Source organism: Aegilops tauschii, chromosome 2 (assembly GCF_002575655.3).
Source record: "Aegilops tauschii subsp. strangulata cultivar AL8/78 chromosome 2, Aet v6.0, whole genome shotgun sequence".
Lineage (NCBI taxonomy): Eukaryota > Viridiplantae > Streptophyta > Magnoliopsida > Poales > Poaceae > Aegilops > Aegilops tauschii.
This window is the reverse complement of record NC_053036.3, coordinates 64,993,416-65,002,880: the sequence shown is the minus strand read 5'-3', so window position 1 is coordinate 65,002,880 and position 9,465 is coordinate 64,993,416. Positions and strand designations below refer to the sequence as shown.

Sequence of the window (9,465 nt, the reverse complement as noted above, 5' to 3'; positions counted from 1 at the left end):
CATGCCGGCACCATGCCAGCGCCGGCATACATTGTCGGCTTCAAAAAATATCACCGCAGATCATGCAGGCGCACTCGCCAGCGGCCGGCACACATGCCAGTACACAAAAAATGAGTGGGACTTGAGTTCGACCACGCCATCGCGGCCCCGTAGTGATGCCAGCACACAAGCCGGCATAAAAAAAGGAAGGCGCTCGCGACCACGAGATCACTCGTCGATGAACTTGAGCATGTTGGCCTGCATCTTCTCGAACCACGGCCTCTTCCTTGGCGAAACGATGTTAAGATCCACCTTCATGATCTCCACCCCGACCATCATGCTCGCGAGAGCCACTTCATTCGCCTTGGTGTTGGTGGCCTCGATCTCAAGCATATTGGCTTGCTTCTACGCCTCCATCTCAAGCATCTTGGCTTGCTTCTCCGCATCCATCTCAAGCCTCCTCCTTTGGACCTCCATGAAGGCGTTCATCTGCTCTTCTTTGAAATGACGGTGCTCCTCCTCCCTTGAGTCCTTCTTGTTCATCATGCCCTCCACGCTTGCGATCAAGGCGTTCGATGCCACATCCCGCTTGTCCTCCTTCTTGGAGTTGGTCTTCCCCCACGGCCGTGCCGGCTCGCAGTCCCCAACCTCCTCCACGGTTTGCTTCCCCCCACGCGACTTCAGGGCGGCATATTGTGCCTTGAACTTCTCCTCGTCTTTGATGACCCTAAAGCAATGGGAGAGGTTGAAGCACTTGCCATTGTGTTGGACCTTGAATGCATCCAAAGCTTGAAATGCCTACAAACATTTTCATGCAAGCATATTGGCAAATGGTAGGCAAATGAACATGCAAGAATAAACTTGATGGCACAAAAGAGGGTGGCTTGCTACCATACCATGTCTTGCATGCCGATGCTGCTCACGGGGCGGGCCTTGACGCTCTCAAGGGTGGCACAAAACTTTTTGCACTCTTGTTGGATCACCCTCCAACGCTTCGAAATGGACACCCACCCGCGCGTGCTCACAATTTGGTAAGGCGGAAACTTCTTGCGCTCATGAAACTACCGGTGGACACGAATCCAAAAGGTTGAATGCTTTTGTTCGGCGCCGGTCTTGGGGTCTTGTCCAATGTATCACCAACACTCGCAAAGAAACATGTCCTCGGTTGTCGTGTATGCCTTCGTCCGCTTGCTCTTGCGCTTCGGCTTCGGCCCAGTGGCTTGGTTGGCGAGCTCGTCCTCGAACAAAGGCTCTACTTCAATGTCGCACTCGTCCTCTTCCTGTTGCCCGTAGTCGTTCGGAAACTCGTGGTCGCGTGGGAAGCCGTCCAGGTCCATGCCAACCTGATCACGCATGAAAGCCGCCTGATCGTGATCATAGCCAGCAGCCGGCGTGAACGCCCCGCCGCCGTCCTGGCTTTGCGTCTCATCGGGATCGTAGGCAGCGGCCGGCGCACCGCCCTCGAAGATGAGGTTCTGCATGTAGTCCTCGTCGCTGGCGGCCGGCATTCCCTCGAACAAGTTGCAGGCGTCCCGTAGCACGTCAGCCGGCATCTGCCTCACGCGTTTCCTCGTGCCCCCTGATGACGAGCCACTGGCCACTAGTGTGGTGTTGAGGTCGATGGGCGCGGGCGCGGGCGTGGAAGGCGCCACCACGCTCACGTTGGGCGAGCACTCCCCGGAGAGGCGGGAGGCCTGCGGGTACACGTGGAAGCCGGGCATCGGGTTACAAGCCGACGCGCGGGGCGAGTCGGGCAGCACCATCCGAGGGAATGCGAATGAGCCGGTGCTGGCCGTGGCGGCCACAGCGGCATTGACGAGGCCGTGCTGGCTAGGGTTTAACCCTAGCATATAGAGCGCCTCCCTCATTGCCTCCGCGGCGCGGGCGTTGGTGACCTCCTGCTGCGTGGTGGCGGCGACGGCGGCAGCTGCGACGGCTTCATCCCTTGCGTCCGCGGCGTGCCTCCGGCCCTTCCTCTTGGCCGACTCCCTTGCCCGTTGTTCGGGCGTCAGCACCTTCTTTGGCTTGGGCGCGGCGGCGGTCTTGCGCAGGGCACGAGGCGAGGGAGGCGAGGCCGGCAGCGGCGTCGAGGTCGAGGTCGTCGTCCATGGCGGGTGTGGGGCGAGAGCGCGCGCGGGGGCGGTAGGGTCTTTGGGGAAAATGGGGAAAATGGGGGGGGAATGGTGGTGGCTGCCATCGCCCGGCGGGCCCAGGGGGAGGAGTAGGCGCGCGCGTGTCCGTCTCGTGTCCGCACTGACGCAAATCCGGCTCAAAAATGGGCCGGGAATGGGTCGGCATGCAGACGCCAAGCGGACGCGCGTCCGTTGGGTTCGGCGCATTGGGCCTCCTTTTGTGTCCACGCCGACACAAACGAAAGGCGGCGGACGAAATGGGTCGCCCCATTGGAGTTGCTCTTATGGATAATAATGCATTATGACAAAATGGACTTTTCTTAGGTTGCTACTAGTGGCAGGCTGTTTATATTGCCCGTTCAGGTAAACAGTCGATTCACTTTCAGGGCGTCAGTGTCGCTCCCCGCAGCGACCCGGGAGAACCCTAAATCGCCGCCGCAGTCACCCACCCAACTCAGCCCGCCTCCCTCGCCGCCGCCGGAGTGCGCCGCCGGGCAAAGCCCACGTGGCGGCGGCGGGGGGGCATTCTCCGTCTCGCGGGGAGCACGAGCAGCGCGGGGGCGGCTCGGCCATGGAGATGTGGATCTCGACGAGGCGCCGTCAAGTTCCTAGTGGCTGGCCGGGGACGTGGTCGTCGGCGTGCGCGAAGGCGGGAGGGAGCGACGTTGTTGTGCCATGGCGCGGGCGGCGCAGATCTGGCACGGCCGCCTGCCCGCGAGGTGGAGAGGCCGACGACGCGGTCGTCGGCGTGCGCGGCGTTGCTGTGCCTTGGCGCGGGCGGCGCGGATCCGGCACGGCCGCCTGCGTGCGAGGTGGAGAGAGGAGTGGAGCTGCGCGGGGTGCAGATCTGGCGCAGTTGTCGGCTCGCGTGTGGAGGGGAGGTGTGGTGCGGCGCGTGGGCAGGCGCGACGCTGTGCTGCGCGTGCGTGCGCGTGTGGCTCGGGCGCCGTTCCCTGGGCGGATCTGCGTCGTGCTGAGCACGGGATGGGCGCGAGGGTCGGCGTTGCTGCCGACCATAAGCCGTGCAGGAGAGGCGGTGGGAGATGAATGGCAGCCTTGCTCGTTGTTGCATCCTCCTGATGGTGCTTAGGAAGGCTCGATGCTGCCGCGGATGGGAGGACGAGATGGTGGTGGCCGGAGGGAGAGGAATGGCCTCTGCAGTTGTTGCATCCTTCGTCGGGAGAGGAATGGTCGGCAGGCGTTGCATCCTCGGGGAGACGAATGGCGTTGTGCTTGGTTGCATCATTTCGATAGGAGACGAATGGCGCTGCTAGGGGTTGCATCCTCTGTTCAGTGGGGGATGCGGATGCAAGGTTGGAAGCACGTCGAGCTTGCCGGGGAGGTGCGGTTGGCCGTGGAGGCAGGGATAGTGGTTCGGTGTGTAGGCTGATCGGATCCCGGGTTCGAGCTATGCAGGCGAGACTGCCGGCGAAAGTCGTACTCCGGTTGCGGCTGGAGTCATCGATGGTGGCGCTTTCTGGCGTCGCTCCCTCGTTGGAGCCATTGATGTAGCTGCTCTCATCTTGCCTTTCCCGACGTGCTTCAGGGGAAACCGTTGATCTAGTTTAGATCGGACGATGGTGGTGCTATTTGGCGTCGCGTTCTCTCTTGGGGGCATCGTTCTGGAGGTGGAGCCGGTCAGAGGGACCCGTGGCTCGTGAGGATGTGTGTGTTGTTTGCCGAAAGGCGCCGTTTGTATGATTTTTAGGTCCAGTTTCCCTCATGAACTGGACCAACCTTCTTTCTCCTGATCAATGAATTTGGTAGATCAACTACCAACATTCGAAAAAACTTTCAGGGCGTCGATCACCGTCACTATGGCGACTCAACTCTTATTATATACCCCCAAACGGTACGGAGGCAACTTTTTTAGAAGATCATACACGAAAACTAACCAGCTTTATCTTTTAAGAAGATGATCTACTCTGAACTCTTCTCCCGAAAAAAAAATACTAACAGTCCAGATCAGTAAAGTGCAGAGCAGATGTGAGCAGAATCAGCCGATCACTGAGCTAGACTTTCATTCAGCCAATCTGGGGCAGGAGTGTTCAGGTGTTGATACATGTGGGTGCACTAGGGAGGCAATAATTGAACGGGTCGAGGGAGCCTATATATGTTTTCCCACTGATCGTCATCTCCGCGCCAATAATGGGAGGTCATGTGGCAGGCCGATAAGGACTCACGGCCTTGTTAATGAAAAGGGAAAAAAAGGACCTGTTGCTATACCACATTATTGTAGTACTCAAGGACGATTGTACAATAATGCGCGCAGGAAATGAAGCTGGTGACCTCAGCTCTGCTGCTACTGCTAACTGAGAAGAGAACGACGAAAGGAGGTTGATGGCTGGGTCCTTGAAAGACTCTGCTCCTTGTAATTGCCTAATTGGTGATGAAAGGTTGCTTGTAGCTTTGTGTTTACAGCAACAGGTAGAGTACGTAATACGCATTATTTGCTCCGTCGCTTGCGAGTGTCTTGTTGTCCCGTACGTCGTCGCTTTCTGTCCATGTTAGTGATATAGTATACTTTAGGGGTGACTGATCAATCTGTATTTATTTCTAGTTGATCGGGACTCTTGTTTTGGATTCATGGAGGGAGAATCATGTGCGTCCAGTGAAATTACGCCACGGAGAGCAGAGCATCTTTAGGAAAAGCACAGCCAGGAGGGTCTTAGTCTACGTCTTTAATTGTGCTTACGAATAATGCACCAGTCGGCAATTGTGTTCCTCCGGTGGGCGGAGCACAGCCGGACGGCGGGCATCTTCGCCGCGGTCCCATCGTCCGCGTCGACGCACATGAAGGCGATGCGGCGCCGGTGGTACCAAGCAGTACAAGATTCGTGGGATTCCGGGGCATTGTCTTGTAGGTAGACCAGAACACCTACGCTACGTTATCATGCATGCACAGCTCATTCATGATTCGTGGGAGGCGAGATCAGATCTCGTAGGCGGCCTATAGCCGAAGCGCACACGGCACAGATGATCGGTACGCGCACTGATTACTCCAAGCCAACGACCAGCCATGAATATTAGGTGCCGGAGAAGGATGGCAAAATGCTCTGTTTTGGCACGCCAAGTTAGGCCAACTCCACCGCGTGACCCTATCCTGTCCGCGTGTGTTTGTTTGGAGTAAAACGGACGAATCAATGTGAACTATAGAGTGTTATATCACATGACGATGTGAACTATACATGGCGATGTGAACTAGATTATTGACTCTATTGTAAGTGGGAGACTGAAGGAAATATGCCCTAGAGGCAATAATAAAGTTATTATTTATTTCCTTATATCATGATAATTTTTTATTATTCATGCTAGAATTATATTAACCGAAAACTTAGTACATGTGTGAATACATAGACAAAAACAGAGTGTCATTAGTATGCCTCTACTTGACTAGCTCGTTGAATCAAATATGGTTAAGTTTCCTAGCCATAGACATGAGTTGTCATTTGATTAACGGGATCACATCATTAGAGAATGATGTGATTGACTTGACCATTCCGTTAGCTTAGCACTTGATCATTCACTAGTAGAAAACAGGGCTTTGGTTCGGGCCTGGCCAGCCCATTAGTCCCGGTTCTTCACGAACCGGGACCCATGGGGGGCATTTGTCCTGGTTCATGAGCTCAGGGGGCCGGCCGGGGCCTCGTGGGCATTGGTCCCGGTTCGTCTGGATCCATTTGTACCGGTTCTAGGCATGAACCGGGACCAATGGGCCATGCTCCTGGCCCACAGCCATTGGTACCGGTTCGTGCCTAGAACCGGGACAGAAGGGGGGCTTTAGTACCGGTTCCTGCCACGAACCCGGACAAATAAGTTGCCTATATATACCCGTCGCCTGTTTTTTCTGGCCAGCGAGGGGAGGGCATTTGGGTGCTCTAGCTCACCTCCTATGCACATGAGGTGTTCGATGAAATGCCCGAGCGACACTAGTTAAGCTTTCTCCTCTCGAAGATCGACCTCGGAGCTCCATTTTTCCCGAGATTTGTCTAGATTTAGCGGTCCGTCACGCCCCGTCCCCGTTTTCACCGCCGCCGATCGCCCGCGCCGATCTCGTCGCCGGCACCATCGTGGTGAGCCTCTTGTTCTTATCTTCTTTCTGATTTTCTTACTTTAGATAGATACTTGTCTGATTTTCTTACTTTTGACACACATAATTATATATAATGCACGCAGATGAACCGACAATGGATGTATGGTGACAGACACACCTCCGAATACATTAAGGGCGTGCATGAATTTCTCGAAGTGGCTGAGGCAAACAAGCAGAATGGTTTTATGTGTTGTCCATGCCCTAAATGTGGGAATACGAAGTCTTACTCTGACAGGAAAATCCTTCACACCCACCTGCTTTACAAGGTTTTCATGCCACACTATAATGTTTGGACGAGGCACGGGGAAATAGGGGTTATGATGGAAGACGGCGAAGAAGAAGAGGATGATGACAACTATGTGCCCCCTGAATACGGTGATGCTGCAACGGGGGGAGCTGCTGAAGATCAAGAGGAACCAGACGATGTGCCCGATGATGCTACAACGGGGGAAGCTGCTGAAGATCAAGAGGAACCAGACGATGTGCCCGATGATGATGATCTCCGCCGGGTCATTGTCGATGCAAGGACGCAGTGTGAAAGTCAAAACGAGAAGCTGAAGTTCGATCGCATGTTATAGGATCACAAAAAAGGGTTATACCCCAATTGCGAAGATGGCAACACAAAGCTCGGTACCGTACTGGAATTGCTGCAGTGGAAGGCAGAGAATGCTGTGCCTGACAAAGGATTTGAGAAGCTACTGAAAATATTGAAGAAGAAGCTTTCAAAGGATAACGAATTGCCCGACAGTACGTACGCAGCAAAGAAGGTCGTATGCCCTCTAGGATTGGATTTGCAGAAGATACATGCATGCCCTAATGACTGCATCCTCTACCGCGGTGCGTACAAGGATTTGAATGTATGCCCGGTATGCAGTGCATTGCGGTATAAGATCAGACGAGATGACCCTGGTGATGTTGATGGCGAGCCCCGTAGGAAGAGGGTTCCTGCGAAGGTGATGTGGTATGCTCCTATAATAGCACGGTTGAAACGACTGTTCAGAAACAAAGAGCATGCCAAGTTGATGCGATGGCACAGTGAGGACGGTAAGAAAGACGGGAAGTTGAGAGCACCCGCTGACGGGTCGCAGTGGAGAAAAATCGAGAGAAAGTACTGGGCTGAGTTTGCAGGTGACGCAAGGAACGTATGGTTTGCTTCAAGCGCGGATGGCATTAATCCTTTTGGGGAGCAGAGCAGCAACCACAGCACCTGGCCCGTCACTCTATATTTGTATAACCTTCCTCCTTGGATGTGCATGAAGCGGAAGTTCATTATGATGCCAATTCTCATCCAAGGCCCTAAGCAACCCGGCAACGACATTGATGTGTACCTAAGGCCATTAGTTGAAGAACTTTTATAGCTGTGGAATGGAAATGGAGTACGTGTGTGGGATGAGCACAGACAGGAGGAATTTAACCTGCACGCGTTGCTATTTATAACCATCAACGATTGGCCCGCTCTCAGTAACCTTTCAGGACAGACAAACAAGGGATACAACGCATGCACGCACTGTTTAGCTGACACCGAAAGTATATACCTGGACAAATGCAGGAAGAATGTGTACCTGGGCCATCGTGGATTTCTTCCGACCAACCATCAATGTCGAAAGAAAGGCAAGCATTTCAAAGGCGAGGCAGATCACCGGAAGAAGCCCGCCATGCGTACCGGTGAACACGTACTTGCTATGGTCAATGATTTACACGTAATCTTTGAAAAGGGTCCCGGCGGACTAGCAGTTCCGAATGACGCTGAGGGACGCGCACCCATGTGGAAGAAGAAATCTATATTTTGGGACCTACCCTACTGGAAATACCTAGAGGTCCGCTCTTCGATCAACGTGATGCACGTGACGAAGAACCTTTGCGTAAACCTGCTAAGCTTCTTCGGCGTGTATGGGAAGACAAAAGATACAGCTGAGGCACGGGAGGACCTGCAACGTTTGCACGAAAAAGACGGCATGCCTCCAAAGCAGTATGAAGGTCCTGCCAGCTATGCTCTTACCAAAGAAGAGAAGGAAATCTTCTTTGAATGCCTGCTTAGTATGAAGGTCCCGACTGGCTTCTCGTCGAATATAAAGGGAATAATAAATATGCCAGAGAAAAAGTTTCAGAATCTAAAGTCTCATGACTGCCACGTGATTATGACGCAACTGGTTCCGGTTGCATTGAGGGGGCTTCTACCGGAAAACGTCCGATTAGCCATTGTGAAGCTATGTGCATTCCTCAATGCAATCTCTCAGAAGGTGATTGATCCAGAAATCATACCAAGGCTAAGGAGTGATGTGGCGCAATGTCTTGTCAGTTTCGAGCTGGTGTTCCCACCATCCTTCTTCAATATCATGACGCACGTCCTAGTTCATCTAGTTGACGAGATTGTCATTTTGGGCCCCGTATTTTTACACAATATGTACCCCTTTGAGAGGTTCATGGGAGTCCTAAAGAAATATGTCCTTAGCCGCGCTAGGCCAGAAGGAAGCATCTCCATGGGCCATCAAACAGAGGATGTCATTGGGTTTTGTGTTGACTTCATTCCTGGCCTTAAGAAGATAGGTCTCCCTAAATCGCGGTATGAGGGGAGACTGACTGGAAAAGGCACGCTTGGAGGGGACTCAATAATATGGAGGGACGGATATTCTTGGTCTCAAGCACACTACACAGTTCTACAGAACTCTACCTTGGTGACCCCGTATGTCGATGAACACAAGAACAGTCTGCGCTCCAAACTCCCGGAGCAATGCGACGACTGGATTACATGTGAACACATCAGGACTTTCAGCAGTTGGTTGGAAACACGTCTCAGAGGTGACAACACTGTTTGTGATGAGCTGTACTCGTTGTCCAGGGGACCATCTTCGACTATATTGACTTGCCAAGGATACGAGATAAATGGGAATACATTTTACACAATCGCCCAAGATCAAAAGAGCACCAACCAAAACAGCGGTGTCCGCTTTGATGCAGCAACCGAGAGGGGAAAGGACACATATTATGGTTACATAGTGGACATATGGGAACTTGACTACGGACATGATTTTAAGGTCCCTTTGTTTAAGTGCAAATGGGTCAATCTGTCAGGAGGCGGGGTACAGGTAGACCCACAGTACAGAATGACAACAGTGGATCTGAACAATCTTGGGTACACTGACGAACCGTTCGTCCTAGCCAATGATGTGGCACAGGTTATCTATGTGAAGGACATGTCCATCAAACCGAGAAAAAGAAAAGATAAGGAAGCGAATATATCATACGATGAGCCAAAGCGCC

At 53.2% G+C, this 9,465-nt stretch overlaps 1 pseudogene; it reads left to right on the top strand.

Moving 5' to 3' along the window:
• Positions 1–7,142: 7,142 nt before the first annotated feature.
• On the top strand, positions 7,143–9,157 carry LOC141040743 (uncharacterized; annotated as a pseudogene).
• Positions 9,158–9,465: the final 308 nt, after the last annotated feature.